Below are 20,890 nucleotides of genomic sequence, written 5' to 3' on the forward strand. Positions count from 1 at the left end.
TATTTTGTCAAGATTTTAAAAGATTCAAGAATCCTCCTTTTTTAATTACCTACGTTAGAATTATTTTACATGAATTCTCCAAAGACATCCTTTTGTAAGTTAAACTATTTGTGAAAGATTTTGCAAAAAACTAGTCTGAAAGCTGAAGTCAGAGCTCTTAGCTTGACTTTCATAGGATGGATGCTGCTGGGTTCTGTCATTGTGGTACCAAAACCAGATTTCTGACAGAGGATGAATAAACCCCAAACTAAACTGTTTAACATCAGTAGGTGTGCATGTGTGCCACAGGCTCTGTGACTCCTCCTCTTCATTCTTCATGCTATCAGAAGTCCCACACCAGACCTCATAAATGCTGGGAACTAAATGGCACCAAAGTGGTTTCATAACATAAAGTTTGACATCATGTTCCAAAGACGATTGATTGGTTAATCTAATCAGTTTTGGACTTCATTTGAAAAAAAAAACAAAATCTAAAAAGAAACAATAAGTTTATACACGTTCATCCATCCGTCCATCCGTTTTCTAAACTTGCCTTAATCACTTTCTGGGTCAAAGGGCTGCTGGAGCATCCTAGCTACTGTTGGACAAAAGAAGGGTACAAACTGAACAGGTCAGGAATAATCATATAGATGATCTAAACTGACCCTTTTGACCCGTTGAGAGAAAAATAATAAATCAATAAACTTCCCTTCTAAATACTAATGTAATGTGCAGTAATATACTGAATGTGTCCAAAAAACAAACAAACAAAAAAAACCTTAGTACACCCCAATTTTCATTAAAATATAAAAAAATACAATTGAAATAAATTAATGCCAAAAAAGGTTCCAACAAAAAAAATAAATCTAAAATTACTAAAGATGTCCACATAAAAATATACAGCAATCAAGCATTGAATTTAACTTGTGAAAGAACTTACAGAGCTGACAGAAATTCAAAAATGTGAAGAAAAAAAAAAGTCCAGGGTGTGCTATAAGACACCAATGGAGCAGCAGATTTTTTTTTTGAATTAAAAGTTGTATTAAAATGAGAGGTCTGTCCAGGTCCTGTGAATAGTGTCAGATTTGGTTTCCTCTGCCTTAACCATGTGACTAAAAGGTTTTTCACAAGTTCTTTCCCAATAAAAACAAGGCTCTGAGACTCCATAGACATCTTTTACTAATATAGTTACTGCACTGTGATCATGGCAGCAAATGGAATGATTTTTGGCGCTTGATGTTTTAACATTAAAAAAAAAAAGTTAGAAACCCCTTCCAGCCAACAAAACAAATAGGGTAATATAGAAACAAAAATATTAAAATAAATATTAAAAATAAATAGTACATCAAAATCAAAATTCATGCCTTTGGCATTTATTTAGTTTGCTAAATGTAATAAAAAGTGCATTAAAAATATATTTGTAGGCATACATACTTATATTGCACATGTTATTTTGAATTATTAATTCATTAATAATTAATCACATGTTTAAGGGTTTGTGTGAAAGTTGTTGCATTTTAATTCAAAAAGCATTAAGCATTAATCTGAACAAACTTTAGTCCTTTTTTAGCCATTCATTTAAATGTACAGCCATGAATGAGTGCTTACACCGTATTTCTAACAGCAGCAGCTCTGCTTATTATTACTGCTTTCTGTGATTTAATTCTTCAGTGCTTGTTTTTTTTTCTCACAATTTGGGAGCATGAAGGAGAAATTCTCTACTAGTTCTGAACGTGACCATGAAGTCTGAGGTGTTAACAGATAATACTTGATTTTTGTTCTAAAGCAGACTGCACATGCTCTTACCATGGTACTGAGGTAATGAAAGTTATAAAAATCATAGAAACAGCAACAACAAAAATATAATCTCTTCTTGTAGAACTAAGATTTTGTTAAGTCCTGTGCTTGCTCATGTTCTGTCTTAGTTTTAGGGAATCTAAAGGTGGCTCAAGCCCTTTCTTCTTCATTTTAGCAGAAATGTTGAGGTTCTCAGTGAGCAGGGCCAACACAACAGACTCAACAACTAATATCCAACAAAACTATCCAGACATGTAACACTAATAAATACAAGTCTAGCCATAACTGAACAAACTTCTTTTAGCAAAAACACTTTGGTGAGCACCCTCTGAATGTTTCAGTGATTTCAAGGTCAGAATATTTTCTGTTTTTGGTCTGTCTTTATATGGCTGGATCCTCCCTTCAAGGTTGATGGCCGCCTAAAATAAGAATTTTTTTTCCTAAATTTGGTGCCTCCAGTTTCAAAAATGTTGATGGAGTTTCTCAGTGTGAGAGTACCTCTATCGTGTCCCTTTTTCCTGGCTTTTGGAAGGAGGTGTTGACACCTAAACTTCACATTGGTTTCACACTTGTTCTAATTCTGACTATTTCTCTTGAATGCTGTTTGGCCCTCTTCCACGAAGCCCCTCATGATTGAGTATGCAGTGCAGGGAGTGGAACTAACCCTGAAGCTCTTTAGATGTCGCGCATGTTTCAAGTTTTCCTTCCATATGCCACAGCAACTTTCACAGGCCCTGCTCATCCAATTTCTTCCTAGTGTGCCATATCAGATCCATCGGAACAGGTTTAGGCCATAAAATGTCATGACACTATTCAAAAAATGAAAAGCAGGAAACCTTTTAGCTTTTGGAGTTATTTACAATATTTGATATTTGTTCAGAAGAGCTATTAGTTATTTAATATTTATTCAATTCAAGTATGTCTCCAGTCTTGCCTGAGGTTTATTTGATTTAATTAAAGGTTTTTGTTGTCGCTTGATAACTTTGGATGTTGTGTTAAAATGTTCTGTCTGCTTATTTGCATTTATAAAAAGATATTGAAATTCTCCTGATATGGCGGGTGAGCAAAACATTAATAGATTGAAGACACCAAGGAAACATGTTTCTCATGATGTTTTTTTAAATATGAGACAAATTGTGTGAGACATCTTTCAAACAATTCAATTCAGTATATGTTATTATTTTTATTATATTTATTTGAACTGATATTGTTTTTGGCATTGATTTTATTATATTTTGACTATGCAATTGTCTTTTTATGTTTTCTCATTAAAAAGCATAAAAAAATAAAACTCAATACTTAATAACCTAATTAACCTGATAAAAATAATTACTGATTTTATAGTGTAAGTATTGCTGTAGCTTATCCCAGCTACCATAAATGATGGTGACAAACATCCTGGACTGATCACTTTGTTGTAATCCAATTTATTCAATTAAAAGTTGTTTGTATTTAACTGTGTTTAATCTGAACCAGGTGAGCAAGAGGTTACATTGACGGTTTTAGATAAGGTCGTGTCGAACAGCCAGTATGTGTATTTTGCGCATTTTCTACTTACGACATTTCGGTTTTTCGTGATACATGCGTGATGTACGTAATTCATGTGTTTTCGTGGTTTCATCATAGAAACAGCACAATAACCACTCACGGTTCAAGTTGTATGTTGATTTGCGTTGTTTATTTGTACTTCTTCCGTGGTTTTAACGTGGTTCATACATCTGTGAAAATTTCACATACAGACCACAACTTTTCTCATTTTTTAAAACAAATATTCACGGATGGACAGTTTTCATCCGTGCAATATGCACAAAATTTACGTAGTGGCTGTGTGACACGGCTTACATACTGTAAACCCACACTGAATTACTCAAGTGTCACATCATTGTGTACTGGTCCAGCCCCCAAATTACAGTCCTGAATTTAAATCCAACTCTAAACCAAACCACTACAGACCAGTAGCCCTGACCTCCCACCTGATGAAGACCATGGAGAGGCTCATCCTCAGCCACCTTCGTTCAGTGGTCAGCAACGCAACGGACCCGCTGCAGTTTGCCTACAGGCCGAACATCGGGGTGGATGACGCTGTCATCTACCTGCTGCACCGGGCGTTGACTCATCTGGAGGACGCTGGAACCGCTGTGAGGGTCATGTTCTTTGACTTCTCCAGCGCCTTCAACACCATCCGGCCAGCTCTGCTGAGAGAGAAGCTGGAAGGGGCTGGAGTGGACGGACGACTGACTGCATGGACGACCGACTACCTCACCAACAGACCACAGTATGTGAGGCTACACAACTGTGTGTCGGAGGTGGTGGTCTCCAGCACTGGTGCTCCTCAGGGGACGGTGCTCTCACCGTTCCTCTTCACCCTCTATACCTCGGACTTTACATACAACACTGGCAGTTGTCACCTCCAGAAGTTCTCTGACGACTCGGCCATCGTCGGCTGTGTGTCGGGGGGGAACGAGCTGGAGTACAGGTCAGTCATCAAGGACTTTGTGGACTGGTGTGAGCGTAATCACCTGTGCTTGAACACCAGTAAAACAAAGGAGATGGTGATTGATTTCCGGAGGAGAACACCACAATACACACCGGTGAGCATCCAGGGCTCGGACATTGAGGTAGTGGACAGTTTTAAATACCTGGGTGTTCACCTCAACAAGAAACTGGACTGGACTCAAAACACCGATGCCCTGTATAAGAAGGGCCAAAGTCGCCTCCACCTTCTGAGGAGACTGAGGTCCTTTGGAGTGTGCAGGCCTCTCTTAAGGACATTTTATGACTCTGTGGTAGCCTCTGTTATCCACTACGCCGTGGCCTGTTGGGGAGCAGGCAGCACAGACCGGGACAGGAAGAGACTGAACAAGCTGGTCAGGAGGGCCAGTTCTGTCCTGGGCTGTCCACTGGACTTTGTGGAGGAAGTGGGTGAAAGGAGGATGTTGACCAAGTTAACATCCATCATGGACAACACCTCTCACCCACTACATCAGACAGTGGAGGCACTGAACAGCTCCTTCAGTGGCAGACTGTTACACCCCCCATGCAGGAAGGAACGGTTCAGGAGGTCATTCATCCCAACAGCTGTAAGACTGTACAATGCCACAGTTTAAAAATGCATGTACAAACCGGTTTTTCATACATCCATAGCTCATCTGTATATTCTGTGTCTTTACTTTATTTATTTAATTTTATTATTAGGCATAACATGTGTTATGTTGTAATAGTGTACATAATTTATTACTTACTTACTTTTTTCTATTTTTGCACATTTTTTTGTATTTGAATACTTGCACATTTGGGAACACCCCTCACTTTTGCACATTGCTGTCACTTTTCTTTTCTCTGCTCTTTGGAACTGCTGTGACAATTGAATTTCCCCAATGTGGGATCAATAAAGAATATCTATCTATCTATCTAAAGCACCAAATGTTGTTACTCAAATGACCACTGGAGGCAGGTTCCAAAAAAGGGAACTTTTACTCACAGATTTGGAAAAGTTTAACTTTACAGCCCAAAAACTCTCACAGCGTGGTGTCAGAAAGGCTTTTAATGTTTAATGCTTTATTTTATATTCTCAGCAAATGTGTGCATCTGTAAGGTGGGAACTGTTTTCAGCAGATCCTACCTTTACAGATAACATTGCTCTTTGGAGTGATATGCAATGATAAACTTGTAACATCTGAGCAAAACTGAAAAAGATACAGTGTCATACACCACTGCATGGGCCCACTGTTTAACACCAGAGATGCCCCTGGTGACGCCTAAATAACGCACGCTTTTTGATGCACTGTAACTCTTTGACTGTTTAGCAATCAACATGAATCAGCTGATTCGTATGCGGAGAAAAGCGGCTTTTCATATCAGTTTGGCACCAATATGCAACACATTAACTAGTGGAAAGAATGTCAACACTGGAGCTTAAACTCTGGTTTAAAAGAATTAAAGCAAACTAGAAATTAACATTTGTTGCAGTTTCTCAAAAGACCGCTGGAGGCAGAGCAAACTGGTCGGTATGGCTGCCCCTCTTCAGTTTAAATGTCCTTTCAGAGATTATCTGCCCTGTGTATGTAAATCTACAGGAAGACCCACGCAAACTCAGCGGCCTAGTGGGAGGGTGTCTGTGCTGACATTGGTTGTCTGTAGGGTTCAAATCCACAGTCCAATCATACTAAAGATTAAAAATAGGATTGAAACTCCCTGTTTGACACTCATTATTAAGGAGTATGATGGGGGGGGGGTTAAACCACTGAATAATTTCTGAACACAGCTGTGTGTATTGCTCCTCTTTGGGATGGGTCTAGTGAACAATTTTCACACAACTCTTTTCAATTTAACTTTATATTTATTTTTGCTTTGTTCTGTCCAATTGCCTTTTTTGTCCAGACAGAGGTTGTGCCACATAAGGCTTAATTTTTGGCCTTTTTACCACTTCAGAGACTTTACGTCCAGCTAAAATCCTGGTGAGCAACCTTTAAAAACTTCTGGCGAAAAATCTGTTTTTATTTCAAAACAGAGCTTTGAATAAGTGCACATTTGGATGTGAATATTTCAAAGTGCCATTAAAGCTTCGAAAAAAACCAAGTTTTTGGGGGGAATGACTCATGTTTTACCGCTCAGGGTTGTAATGATGGGATTACAGAGGCTGTACTGAGTCTTGCTTGCTTGGTTCCTGCAGTCTTCCAGAAGCACAAAAACACTATTACCAGAGCAACAGACAGGAAACAGCTTGAAGGCACCTGTATGAGTGAGTTGTTGGATTTGCTGCAGCTGCTTCATACAGGAGACGATGCTCCCCCTTTACAGCTTCATTAACAGCTCCAGACCAAGCATTAATTATAACACTCTACAAAAAAAAATGCACAAATGGACTGGCTTCACACACGTTTGAACAGAAAAAAGAACTTAGTAGTTGACACCATATTGCACATTTTTGACCAGAATCGACCTTGTTTAATGAGGATTTTCCATGCACATGTTTATATATAGAACACCTCACACGTCCTATTAACAGCCAGCATGTTGGCCTCGTTTGTGGAGGCCTTTGACTCAATCACCACCCTATAGATCCATATCCCTGCTCTCTGTGCCTTCATGGGCCCTAATTAATTGGATCAAGAGAATGCGGTTAAGTATTTGACAGCTCTGTGAGTGATAACAGTGCAATCAGAACAACATTCCCATGTATGTTCCCCAGGAGGAGAATCATTCCATATTAGGCCCATTGACTCTGAGCCACACTCCTCCTGGGAGATTGAACCTACTCTCACTGATAAGGAGCCGCAGGGCTGTGCTTTGAAAGATGTCGGAAGCTTTGAAGTTATTTCTGAGGTGAGGTGTCTCAAAACTCAAATCTTTTAAAAAAAATGGAGCTCTGAAGATGAACATATGTACACAAACTATCAGTACAGACCTGACAAAGAAACTTAAAGCAACAGTAATGGAAGGTAAACATTGGAAAATTCGTTTTTTTTTTCATACTAACAGTCCCAGTTGTCTAACTCTGACGTTTGAAATCATTAAATGTTACTACATTTAAAAGTACTTTAAAGATGCACTGAGATGAATGTGTTTTTGGTGTTTTTAACATGTTCTTGTAGCATTTTTACATGATGAAGGCCTTATATAGGGAAATATTACGCTTAAAATTACATTACTGAGAAGTTCTTTATTCAAATTGTTGTGAAACTGTCGAAAACATACAATGGGTGGGCCACAAGCTCCCTGCTCTGAGCTCTTAGCAACAGGGAAGGGAAGGGAACATGGTTTTGTACCATGCCAACACCCCCACCCATGTTTTAGAGGCAAATTTTCCATGAGGACCTGCTGTCTGGAATGTAGAGAGATAAACGTCTATGAATTTAAAAACAAAAAATCATTGTGATTGGCTGAGTAGAAAAGGTGGGGAATTTTGCCATTGGATTAGAGTGAAGGATTATCTGACGATGTGCACATTTAGTGACGCTAGAACCCAGAAATGAGGTAGATCGTCTTTAGTGAAACTGTGCCAAAAGCATCACTTAACTGCATTATTTATTAGTTACACATATCACATACAATAAAATGTAACACAATGTAATACATTAAACTGGTGCTTAATGGTTGTAATAAATTGTAGCTGTATGGCAGTTTGTTCAACTTAACTCCTTCAAGTCTCAGCTCTTCCCATTCAACTGAGGTGTGCCCCAAGGCTCTGTCCTCTGCCCCCTTCTTTTTATCATCAATCTTCTCCCCTTGGCAATATCTTCAGGAAATTCAATGTAACCATTCTGCTATCCTAGGCACTTTAACATTGGGAGTTGGGTCATCTAGACCCACTAGACAGTGCGCTGAACATTTTCTCTTCAATGATTTGTGATCTTCACTGGTGTCCATGGATTACATGAAATCTTTCCACCTTTATCCACCTTTGTCATGGTAGGGAGAACACGTCAATGTAAGGGTGGGGTCATCTAAGATAGCACAATGGTTAAAGTTTCATTAATACGCTGATGAAACCCAACTCTACCAAACTCACCCCAACTCCACTCTCCCTCCTGCTTCCTTGACAGCCTGTCTTTTGGAAATCACATCCTGGTTTTCACTTAACTCCCTGTTACTCAACAGCAATAAAACAGAACTTCTCCTCATTGGTACAAAATCAACCCTCTACAAATTTAACAGATTTTATTTACCTTTTCTGTCGGTGACTCTTAGGTTACTCCTCCCAAGTTAAGAGTTTTGGGTGTTGTCCTAGACAGCTCTCTATCCTTCCAATCTCACATCAGTAACATCATTCTTCCATCTTCTTAACATCAATTGTGTCCGTCCTTCCCTCACCCCCCACACTGCTTCCATTTTGGTCCACAGCTGAATTGACTACTGCGAATCTCTTCTCTTCAGTCTCCCAAACGACTTCATCCACAAACTCCAGCTGGTCCAGAACACTGCTGCACGGATCATCACCAGAACTCCCCTTCACCAGCACATCACTCCAATCCTATAGTAGCTCCACTGGCTTCCAGTCCAATCAAGAATTGATTACTAAATCCTTCTGCACACCTTTAAGGCCATATCTGTCCCCTCCCTAACTGTCTACTCCTATCAAAGTCATAACACCATTCCGTTCATTCACCTGGATGTTCCCTTACCCCGCCTCAACACCATGGGGGGCTTTTAGCTGCTCTGCTCCCAAATTCTGGAACTCTGATTCCCTGTCCCAAATCTAAACTCAAACTGTATCTGTGCAAAAAATCTTTTTTTTTTTGTAACACCTCCTCCCCATTTCTGCCTCTCCCATCTGTATTTATTGTGTTTTACCTGTTTTATTTGTACAGTGGCCTTGAGAGTCCTAATAGGTGCATTATGCAGGTGTATTATCATTATTATTATTATTATTATTACATCTGAAATGGCATTATTTTGAGGTTATATTTAGGACGTGAGTTTGACCTTTTTGTAATATTGATTGACGCAAAGATGAACAACAGCAATGAAAAATGTTATCTTTGTGTTATATCTCAAAGTTATAAATGGGTTTTGGTCTTCTTGTAAAAAGAAAAAAACAGCAAATTCTTGCTAAAAGTCTTCTCCAGCCTACATTTGCAGCTCATCCAGTGTTTGCACTTGTTCTTCTGCTTCAGGGTTGTTATGAGGAAGGTGATGGAAATGTAAACACGCGGCAGACTGTGTGAATGTTTTATTTCTACACCACTTACTGGGTTACTGCAGAGGAGCTGGCTGTGTGCTCAGCTTTTCTGCCATCCCTGTTGGCCAGCCTGCAATTCTTTCCTCATTTTGAAGGAAACAGATTATGTGAAAATCATGCAGAGTGAACATCAATATGAAAGAAAACTGGCAGGAGTGAGCATTTTATCGTCTCTTGATTTGATGCATGTAATTTTTTTCATACATGAAACCATAGAATTTCTGCTCCTGCTTGTTCATTTGTTTATTGTTAATACAGAAATGGGAACACATAAACTGGAAGCCTGTATCCTGTGGATTTGTTCTGCTACTCCTAATTTTTGTTATTCTTGTGGTATTATCCTAATGCTGAAGTTTTTGCAGATGTGTTCCCATCTGGGGCTGAACAGTGGCTCAGTGGTTAACATACTCACCTCACAGAGAAAAGGCCCTGGTTTAAATTCCAGCCTGGTCCTTTCTGTGTGGAGTTTGCATGTACTCCTTGTGCATGTGTGGGTTTTTTCCAAGCATTCTCGCTTCTTCCTAAACTCCAAAAACATAGGTTGGTTAATTGGTAACTCTGAATTGCCTAAATCTGCTAATAAAACAGAAAGTTCCCTCGTTAGTTTAATTGGTCTTGCTTAGTATTGAATATTGGACTGTTTCAATTTACCTTATTTTTATATGGTTGTCCTTTAAACTATATCCAAATTAAAATGCTTGCGTATTTTGCATAGATTAGTTTTAAATTAGTGCTTTAGTGGTTAGCGCTCTCTCTCCTTACAGCTAGAAGACCCTGGTTCAAATCCCTGCTGGCACCTTGTGGGCGGGGTTTGCACATTCTTCTCAATGTGTGGGTTTTCTTAAGGCTCTTCAAATTCTTCCTAAAGTTCAAAAACATGCTTTAAATACCCACTCCAATGACAAGTTCTTGAAGAATTTTTCTTATGATAGAAGACATATAGGTCTGCACGGTGGAACAGTGGTGAGCTCTCATAGCAAGAAGGCCCTGGTTTGAATCCCAGCTGGGTCCTTTCTATGTGGACTTGGCATGCTCTCCCCATGCATGTGTGGGGTTTCTCCAGGCACTCAATCGTCCTCCCACAGTCCAAAAAATATTCTTCATAGGTTAATGGGTTACTCTAAAGTGTGACAGACTGGCAACGTTTCCAGTTTGTACTCCACCTTCATCCAACAGCAGGCAGGACAGGCTCTGGCAACCCCGCGACCCCAAAAGGGATTTATTGTTTTTTATTTCCTGAAGATTGATTACAAATTTGTGTCACTTTTTGTGGTGCATTTAACAAGGAAGACGATTGCTCATTCTTGATTATTTTATTAAACTCTGAGCATTGTCAACTTTTAATGATCAGAATTATAAGACAAAAATCTAAAAATAATAAAACCTTTGTATTTGACGTATTCATCTTGAATTAATATGATTTGAACGTAAAACTATTTTTGCCATTGTTCTGCAATGCTTTTTTAATTTTTTTGTTTTAAGGCCAAATCAAGAATTGTGTACAGTGTTTCCGAGTCTGTTGTGGGAGTTTTGTTCTGAAATAACACACAATTAGATAGATGTATTTAAGACGACAAAACTCCTTACACACTTTATAAACATTTCTCCGACAGACATTAATCTTTTTACACTTTTCTCTGTTGCTTAAAGTCTCAAAGTTCAACCCTTCAGGCTACTTTGAAGACAAAGCTCTGCTAGCTCTTGAGGATTTCTGTAAATTTGGCAAACTGAACGCATTCTGTACTGCTCAAGGTACACAGAACATTGACAATGGTGTACAGCCAATCATGACCCAGAACCTAATGCAGTGTAACAAAAAAATGCATGCAAAATTGCTCTGAAAAAATGTGCGAAACAGCGAACATCTTGCAATAGATGAGGGCTATAGCGACAGCACTGTACTGCAAGGTTTGCTGCAGCTAAAAATGTAATTCAGTTACTGCATCCAAAGTTGTGAGCACAGTTAACATCAAACCTTAACTGATTGTTCAAACTTCACAAGAACTATTTTAATATGTTACAGGCATCTGTTACAGTCTACTTTACATCTCTGGTTAGCAATGTAGTCCCTTTATGTATTTTTAGCCTTTTAAAAAGATCCTTTCAAATTGAAAAATGATCAGGGTCATTAATCTGAATACAGTTTTGGCTACAGAAAAAGAACCCCAGTGTTCTGATGCTTTGCAACTTAATACAGAAGGTTTCTTAGGTCTGTGTTGGTCTGCAGAGGTACAGTCAAGCAAGAGAGCCAACAAAGAGAACACATCTGCAGAAGGCATCAGTCAGTGACTGGTAAACGAAGGGGTTGTTATGAAGGCTCTTAGTAACGGTCACTTAAGGGGAAAAATATGTAAAACGTGTGGTTTATTTTTCCTCGCCATCAAAACTGAAGCACTTCTACTCCAACGGGCCCACTAGGGACACCATGTGTCTTAACCAGGGACAGTTTGACGTGTGCAAGATCTGTAGATGAACTACTGAACTCACAGCCAACAGACTCTCATGTTTTTTTTTCCTTTTAGCTCCACATTTGACCTGAACATGTGCAGGATGCACGTGTTTAAACTGTCATAGCAGGTCTGGTTTTGATTGTTTGTGACAGCTTTGTTCCTATTAGTATTAAAGTCTATAACTGTGGTAACCACTGTCCACAGCCACCTTGAATTAGTTCTTGTAAAAAGACTAATCAAGATGCACTTGATTGATTAACCTCATTCTGTTTGTTAACAGGCAAGATAGTTTATACAATGCATTTTACGTGTCAACCTTTCATGCAAAATGAGTGTTTTGGGTAAAATGCACAAAAAGTGGGGAGGATGGATGCAAACAGATTTATTTAGCACATGCAATGCAATTGATCAAATGCAAAACAGGATCGCGATCAGTGTTTTGCTACTTTATTTTGTATGTTTAGAACATAGACAACTTAAATGACAACTTTAAAGTCCCACTCCATTCATCTTTTGATCCATTGTAAAAGTGTTCCCATAGTCTTTTATGATTATGCCGCTTTTAGGGAAAATTTTAAAAAAGAAATGTCTTTTTCTAAGAATCTTTTTTCTTGGACATAGTTTCTGCAGAGTGGCAGGAGTTCATTAGAAATTTGCTTCTAAATTATTGGCTCGTTAGCAGACAGCTCTGTGACCCATAACGGAGCTGTCTGCTTACGCTCTCTCCTGCTAGCTTACAGCCATTTAAATTTGTTCTTCTTTGCCAATCAGTCTTTGTAACTCACCCTGGTTGTGGTACAGAGAAAAAACAATCACCCTCTGATTCAAAGGTTGCTCTCTCTCTGGCTGCCAGTCAGCCACCGTAGCGGGCGAGCTCGCTCTAGCCACCTGGACCTTGCAACAGACTGGCAGCCTGTCCAGGATGTACCCCACTTTTGTCCAACAGTAGCCGGGATGGGCTCCGGTATCACAGCGGCCCGAAAAGGGATTAAGTGGGTTAAGAAAATGGATGGAAGTTCAGAATGAGAACGCTTGGATGGATGCTCCATGTACTCCACCTGCTGATAGAGTCACTAAACAAATTACGTGCGTAAAGCAGAGTCCCTGATTGGTTGAAACGACAGGGCAACCTTACCAATGTTCAGATATTTGAACTCTGAAATTGCGCTGCTGCCAGCCACGCTCAGATCTCACAGCAGGACATCTGATTGTGTCTGTCCATTGGCTTAACATTGAAACTCGACGAGCAGGCACAGAGCACCCAGCAAAAAAAAAAAAAAAATATTCGGCTCCCATCATTTGAGAGTCGACTCTTTTGACTCCCTACCAGGCAGCGATTCTTAGAATCACTGCTTTTGAGCATGATCCATCACTAAGCATCAGGGGGGTTATGAGTGTGTGAATGTGTGTGTGTCAATGGGACTGTGACTGTAAAGCACTTTGGGCCTAAATCAAGGAAGGAAATTAGATTACGTGCCATTTCAATTGCGGTCTTACATGCCCACACATTTTTACACTCTTAATTTGGAGTCTCGGGGCAGTGAAGCCATTTAAATCAAAACAACCAGGCAGTTTTGCCACTGGTTGCAGTTATTAAAGGTCTGGGATCATCTTCTCAAGCATGGATGCAATCAGATGTCAGTTTACAATATTGGACTTTACTAGTACAGTTAATCTTTTCTAATAAAATGAAAGCCTATGTGTTTGAAAATATTGAAGGGAAGCAACAAAATGTCAATGAGGTATAATTGCTCAACTGACTCAGGTGCAGCCTGTTGACTTAAAGCTAAAGGGCAAACTTCTTGTCTAAATTTTTAAAGTTGTATTTTTAAAAGAAATGTGTGAGTCTGAACAAAAATGTACTCTGATTAAACCTCAAACTCAGTTGCAGCTGGTAAATACGAGTTAATTGGTTAACTGGAAGAGTCAGCCTGGATTTGACTGCTGATGTCAGTAAGCAGTGATTGGTTAGAGTTGGTCTGAGTCCTCGTTTCTACGGTACCAACTCTCGCCAATCAGGAGTGAGCTTGTTAGAAGTCCACACCCTTAACACTTGAAAGTGGGCTCAGTAGAACCTGTCAAACATTTGACACGAGACACCATCTGATTGGTCAGTTTGTAACATAAATAACTTGAACTACAGAAAAAATATAGTAAGAAAAAAAAGGATTTTTAAGAACATGTTAAAAAAAGTATAGAACAAGATTGGTGATTTTGATTAATAGAATGACTGAGTAATAGTGGTTTATTTCACAATAGAAGTCCATAGGACTTTGGCTACTTGGAACCAGCAGGAACTTCCTGTTTGAAACATAAGGCTCAGTTCACATACATACAGTCAATGGGCTAAATCTAGTTGTCAACTGTAGTCACACGATAATGATGAACAACAAGCAGGAAGTCTTTAAGGGAGAGAAGAACCAGAGAGGATTGAGTGAATTTTCAGAATAAATGTTTCGCACAACATCTTTTAGATATCCACATCCTAGATGACGGCACTTACAATTATAAAACACTACAATCTGTCTTTTTTTGTCTCTCACGTTCCTGTCTACCTTTGATAAGACATAAGAGCTGAGTACATGTTCTTGTGGTCACCACTCTATAAATCAAAGAATGCTGTTTTTATAATATTAAAAAGAGTACCCTTTTTTACTACTGTCTAAAGTTACCTTTCCACATGTTAAAGCAAATGGTTAAAACCTTTTTTTAGTACCTGAACGTTTGTCACCATGTTTCTCCAGTAGAGATCTAACATTTTTCAGCAAGTTTTTCCGAACTCGGTTTCAGAAATTAACACAAAAGTGTGGGTCTTGTAGGTCTGCTTTGCCTTTAATCTTCCCTCCAGTTCATTTTCAACCAGCACAAAGTAGTTCAAGTCTGCAGACTGTGCTTTGATGCTGTAAACCCATTTCTTTTATGTACAAAAAGGGATTCCTTTTGATTCTTTCAGGTTTCGGGACTTAACTCTTTTTTTTATAAACATCTAAAGAGACTGAAGACATTTAAAAAAAATGAAACAGTTATATTTTAAATGACTAGCGTGTATCTATGTAATAGACTCGATCCAGAGTTAGTCTTCCACGTTTGAATTATTTTATCCAATAAATCAAAAAAGAAATGCACACATACACAGAAATCATCAAGACTGAACAATCTGTGCCCTAATGAAGCTGCTTGATACACATGTATCCACAATATCAAATTTACAATATCGCAAAGAGTGAATTTGTTAGTTCTGGTAAAAACAAAAAAGAAAACAAGGAATTTAGGTTATATTTTACTGCCATGAAGTACACATAAACAGATAAACTACATTGAAAGGTTGTGGAATCCTACTTGCAACACTTCTTGTTTGTGCATGGCTTTTTGTCAAATTTGTGTTGTCATTTTACCCACAGACCAATTTTAGACTGTCTCTGAGCAGTTTTGTGGTCTTTATCACTGCCTTTGCAGAAGCTGCATGCATGGTTAATGAAGCCCCATGTTCAATTACGCTGCAGCTTTACTTGTGTTTGGCCCTGCGAGCCATCATGCAGGCAGTCTGTTTCACTGAGTAACTATGAATTTTGGAGTAGAAATTAATCAGGCTGTTGTTACTTTTGTATTGTCTTTGGGGTCCAAACTCAGATGAGTAAAAAGAGAAAATTATTTCATACAAAAGTCATTTACCCATAAACCTCTTAGTTTAGATAGTTCATGTTTATTCAAGCAGACTTCTGATTCTGATAAACTTTTATCAAAAAACTACAGACTATCAATATGTTGGAAAAAGAAAACATCAATTTCTTCCTAAATTAAAGCAGAGATCTAATCTAAAATCTAAAATAATTTGTAACACATTCGTGATGCTTTATAAATTAAATGACTTATTGTGACTTTCGAAAAGAAAATGCAAAATATTAAGAGGCAGTCCTGTTCCTGATTGCGCTGACTGTCCATCTAGCTCTTCCTCTACCGGACCTCCAGCATGACGGACAGCTGTGAAAATGAAAAGTACCTCTTCAGATCTTTGACCATCCAGCAGTGACTTTTACATATCTTTCATACTTGAAAATCTGTCTCTGACAAGCAAATATTATGACACCTGGTCAGGCAATAAGAAAAGGAAGATTTTTTTTTCATGAGTACTTCATATTTATCACTAAGACATGTGCTGTCTTTATATCAAAGCTTATTTTGAGTGAAGGCTCCTGATCCTCTTGATCTCTAGACTTCTGATCTGCTTGAATGAAGCCTTGCCTTGAATTCATATAACTGAGCTGCTCCAGATCTCCGTGTCCTCTCCTCTCGCAATCCATAATGGAGTCATCTACTTCACAATCAACAACAATGAGGTTGGCTTATGGTTAAACTGACCCGCATTTTTTCCATTTTCCAATAAGAATGGATCATCGAGGCGAATCATCTTTTTTCCTATTTCTTTTTCACATCATTTTGAGTTTTTGACACAACACTAAAAATGAGGAGGAAAAAGGGCGAGTAAGAGACTCAGACATGTAGACATGTCATCGGTTGATTTAATGGCAATCTTTGAAGTTAAGAATTATCTCATTAGGCCCTTTAAAAAGCCACTTTGAGTATTTCTTAAAGAACCTTGTGAAAGTTAAATTCTATTTATTTAGACATTTTTATTATACTAAATGTCTCTATTCATTTTTAATAAGATTATCTGTTTTATATCACGTAATATGAATAACTTGACAATAAATTAGACAAATATCGTTTGTAGATTTTGTGTTTTGCAGATTATTTTTATTTAGTATAACTGACTTTGAGTGAACACCTTTCTCTTGAACAGTACTAATGGGTTCTCGGCGCAGTATGCAGGTTTTGGGAGGATTGAAAAAAGAAAAATCTGTACGACATGCCTGCGCCTCACCTACTTCAACGTTCCTTCCATGAGGTGTTGTTTAAGTGTTTACTACGACCTGTCCACCACAGAAAAAATGAGCACGGACATTTACGCCCCACAGGCTTAACAGGTGGTCTACGCTCTTGATATTTTGTTTAGGCCACCTGCGTGCCCTGTACAGATTTGCCTAATTTTTGCCCTCAGACAGCCCATATCCATCCATAAGGGCAGTTGTAATAAAGGCATAATTTCTTTTTTTTTGCTGCACACTGCCAACATCAATCTATCATCATTGATATATTTTCTTGTGAAGGCCTGAAAAATGTTACACTAATTGAACTTTGACAGGCTGACGTGTAAACGCAGTGACTATCTCTTAACGACAGCATTAAATAGCAGATCTGCCTGAGAGTCAAATGTCAACACACGTGTGTGAGAGCCTCCCAGTTTGGTTGCTTCTGCTGCGTTTTTCTGAGACTGCAGGGGCGTGCTGGGAGTCTGCAAAGACAGAAGGCCATTATGTAGTCTCATCAGTAAAAGCATCCATCAATCAGGAATGTGAGGCCCTTCCTCTGGCCTGTACAGGGTGTTGGGTAGCAGCCACAGATGGCAGACCCTCTTGCCACAACATCAGACTTGACAGTGATAACACTTCATCACTCCCTGAAGGCCCTGGCTGCAAATATTTATAGCTGCTTTTCAGAAAAAGGCTCCCCGTAATTTCAAAAACCTGACACAAGTCACTGAGAACAACGAGAACAACCACTTTGCTCACTCAGCAACCACCCCCCATGTATTAAAGTGATTATTAAACCCAGCTGGTTGGTTCTGTTTTATTACATGTCCCTTGTGTGTAATGTCTTGCTTGACCCCCCGTGTCTGCGTTTCTCTGACCTGTCATGATGGTTTCCACCTGTGTCAGCCTATGACTGCATCTGTGCTCACACTACTCTGCATCTCTTCCTTTTTGGACATTTTTTTCTCCATGTTGAGTAGACTTTTTTTAAGATAAAATAATAGCTCACCTTTTTCAAGAATGGATAAGTTAATGCTTTGTTTAGGCACGTGTACGTTTTAAATATTGCATGTTTCAAACTGCATGCTAGGGGAAGTTTCTAGCATGTTCTGGTCTTAAGCTACGTTCAAACCACCTACCACAACACGTTCAAATGGCCACTTACAATGAAAAGTCTATGTAAATGCATATTTCTGCGCGTTTTGTTGTCCTGCGTTCAAAACTTGTACCTGTGGGTCGTTTTTATTTGTTCTAACATTACAACTGGGACTTGCAACAGTAGAAAAGTGGTTCACATACCCCACATACCACAACCACAGGCGGTAAGGAGCAGGTCAAACATAACAAGGGGAAAGAAAAAGAACATAAAAGTGCATTGCAGGATCATAGAGATCAGATTCAGATAAACTTCTCCTTTTAAGTTAGACAAAGTTAAATAGCTGACAGCAGGGTAGTCTAAATACTACAGGTTTACACATATTTTGACCAAAAGTATACAATTTCTATTTGTTTCATACTGCCTAACCTATTACTTCATATGTATTGTCTTTCAATTTAATAATTTTTTTGCCTTTTTAGCATTAAGTGAGCTTTAAATTTCCTTTGGTATAGTAAAAAGGTATGTGCCTTTCAGTAATTTTTTTATGACTATGATTATAGTTTGTTCGTAATTTAAATGAAAAATTTACCATTAATCCAAATCATTAACATCTGGAGTATTTTGTCAGGTGGGGAGGGCTGGTGAGCATGAAGGACCCAAAACACGGACACAGGAGGCACACAGTTCAAGGGCAAGGGGTTTATTACTTAACAAAAAGCGCTGCAGAGCAGGGAAACAAAACTTAAACTTACTGTGAGCTAAACAGCAAAACCGTGGCAGAAGACAGTCAGGGCAGAAGACTTGTATACGGACAGGACTGACAAGATACAGGTGACAACGATCAGGAAAGATTGGAACCAGGGCAGTAAAACTCAAAAACATGACATGCAGGAAACCTTCAAAATAAAGCAGGAAACGAAACTCAAATCATGACAAAGACCAAAACGGAAGCAAAAAATAATACAAAGAAACCCAAACCATGACATATTTATCCTTATTTTTTTTTAAATGCCATGGCCAGTGAAATAAAAGCCTTTAATTTTCATTTTTTTTTATTTTCGGATTACAAAAATCTGGAAAAAGTTGCATTGTGCATAATTTTTTTTTCTATTTTTCTGTGTAAAATTGTTGTTTTAATGTCCAAGAATGCCAATATAATCATTTAAAATGCATTACTGTGGATTCATTTTTTCTGTGCTAATGAGTAAGCAAACCATGTTTTGTTTTTCTAAATCTGACAGTGATGTCATACAAACTAAAATATTAACAACCTTTTGTTTAAAGACCAGGTGTTGAATGCAAATCCTCACCTCTACACACCTAAAATTACAGACCAATGTGTTTAGGACATTTTATTTTGAAATTGCTTCAGTTGGGAGACAATAAAATTGACAAAGAAAAAAACCTTTATTCCTAAAGATAGGACTTGTATTATAACAAAATACCACCTTCAAATATGATGCATGGACATGATCTCCTAAAGGAATTTTAAACTGCTCCTTAAAATTGACTATTCTTCCTTTACCTCCTTCATGCCTGAATTTATTTTCAATAAAAGAAAAAAATTCTGTTTTTCCTAAATTAAACGGTCTGTTGCTAATTAGTGACATGTGGCTTGAAAGGGTTAAATAATAATTTTTAAGCTATGGTCTTAAGATTTCTGGTCGAGACCATTTTTATAAAGGTAATTTCATAAAAATGAAGTTAACCTTTAGCCATTTTTTACGTGTAACATGTCTCGAATCAAAAAGGTGCCCTTTGCAGGCACTCTTTCTGTATCATTTATTTATTTGGAGAGGCTGGTCATTTGTTTGCGCTGGCTGGCAGGTTCTTCTCTTTCCCACTTTCAATCGGCAAGCAAGAGATTGAAGCGTCAGGCTCTCTCCATCGACAAGCAAAGGACTGTGCTCTGAAATGTTTATTGCAGCCATTACACACAGTTGATGCCTGATAGTGTCACCCTTTCAAAGTGAAGGTAAAGCAATCTTTTTATTGTGACATAGAGTCTGTGCTAAAAAACAAAAACCTGAGACCAGTCATTCCTGTCTTTAAAACAACACAAAAAGTTAAAAGTTAAAAAGTTATGGCTCTTCTTATGTAAATGTGAGCAACAGAGTGAGATGGCAAATATTTAATCTCCACTCAAGTTTAGGTTGTGTTCGTGTGTGGATTACAGAGGGTGGAGGATAATCTGAATCTTCAGTCAACAGGTCAGTTCACATGAATTCCCAGTTCCCACAGGACATTTGTGGTTTTTATATTTGTTTATATTGGACGTCTTGAAGTCTTGTGGATTTAACATTATTGAGCCTGTTAACTTGATCATCTAATGTTTGACCACGGAATTCGGAATCCTTGAGTTATCCGATTTATATGATGAAACATGTATGCAGGATAATCCGATGTCTGTTATCAGATAAAGAAAATTCTAAACAACATGAGGACATGTTCCCCAAAAAACGGAATCCACCTTTATCCATTACAACTATGTAGGTTTATGTCCTTCCAGCACAAAAAAAAAAAAAAAAAAAAAGGAAATGGAAGTCACATGTTTAAGACGCAATATGTTACATGTTTTTACAAAGATGTTAGTTTCAACATTAGCTGCAACTGTTGATACCGCAATGTTTTAAAAAAAAAGAACAGATCAAAAGTCAGTATTTTGATTTCTTTCTACTTTTCTGGTATTTTGAAAATAACATTAACATGCCCACTTCCTCTAATTCAATCTGATAATAGACAGATACAAATTGTGTATCTATTTTTAACATGTACTTTTTGGATTTTTGTGCTCAATGTCAATGTGAGTCTGCTCAGTTAGGAGAGGTTGGTCACACAGTCTAGATTACTGCTAATGCATCTTAATTAATGTTTCCGATCAAACAAACAAACAAAAAAGTACTAAATTTAAAATTAACATAAAAAAAGAAAAATGTGACTACTGTAGGAGCTTTCTGCCCTAAGGCAGGAACTCTATAAACTCTATTAGAGGAGGTAAATAAACAGTTATGGG

General features: G+C 38.2%; 1 protein-coding gene and 1 long non-coding RNA gene across 2 annotated transcripts in view; one reads left to right on the forward strand and one right to left on the reverse strand.

The window, feature by feature from the left end:
- The window catches only part of gfra4b (GDNF family receptor alpha 4b), a 91,583-nt gene that overhangs the window by 27,967 nt on the left and 42,726 nt on the right, over window positions 1-20,890 (forward strand). The window lies entirely within an intron of this gene.
- LOC144994722 (uncharacterized) lies at window positions 15,178-18,994 on the reverse strand. Its single transcript, XR_013658328.1, has 2 exons — window positions 18,630-18,994; window positions 15,178-17,260 (listed from the first exon to the last, which is right to left on the reverse strand). It is a non-coding gene; the product is annotated as an uncharacterized LOC144994722 (long non-coding RNA).

The sequence above is a fragment of the Oryzias latipes genome, chromosome 10 (genome assembly GCF_053564925.1).
Source record: "Oryzias latipes strain Hd-rR chromosome 10, Olatipes_Hd-rR_3.1".
In the NCBI taxonomy this organism is placed as follows: Eukaryota; Metazoa; Chordata; class Actinopteri; order Beloniformes; family Adrianichthyidae; genus Oryzias; species Oryzias latipes.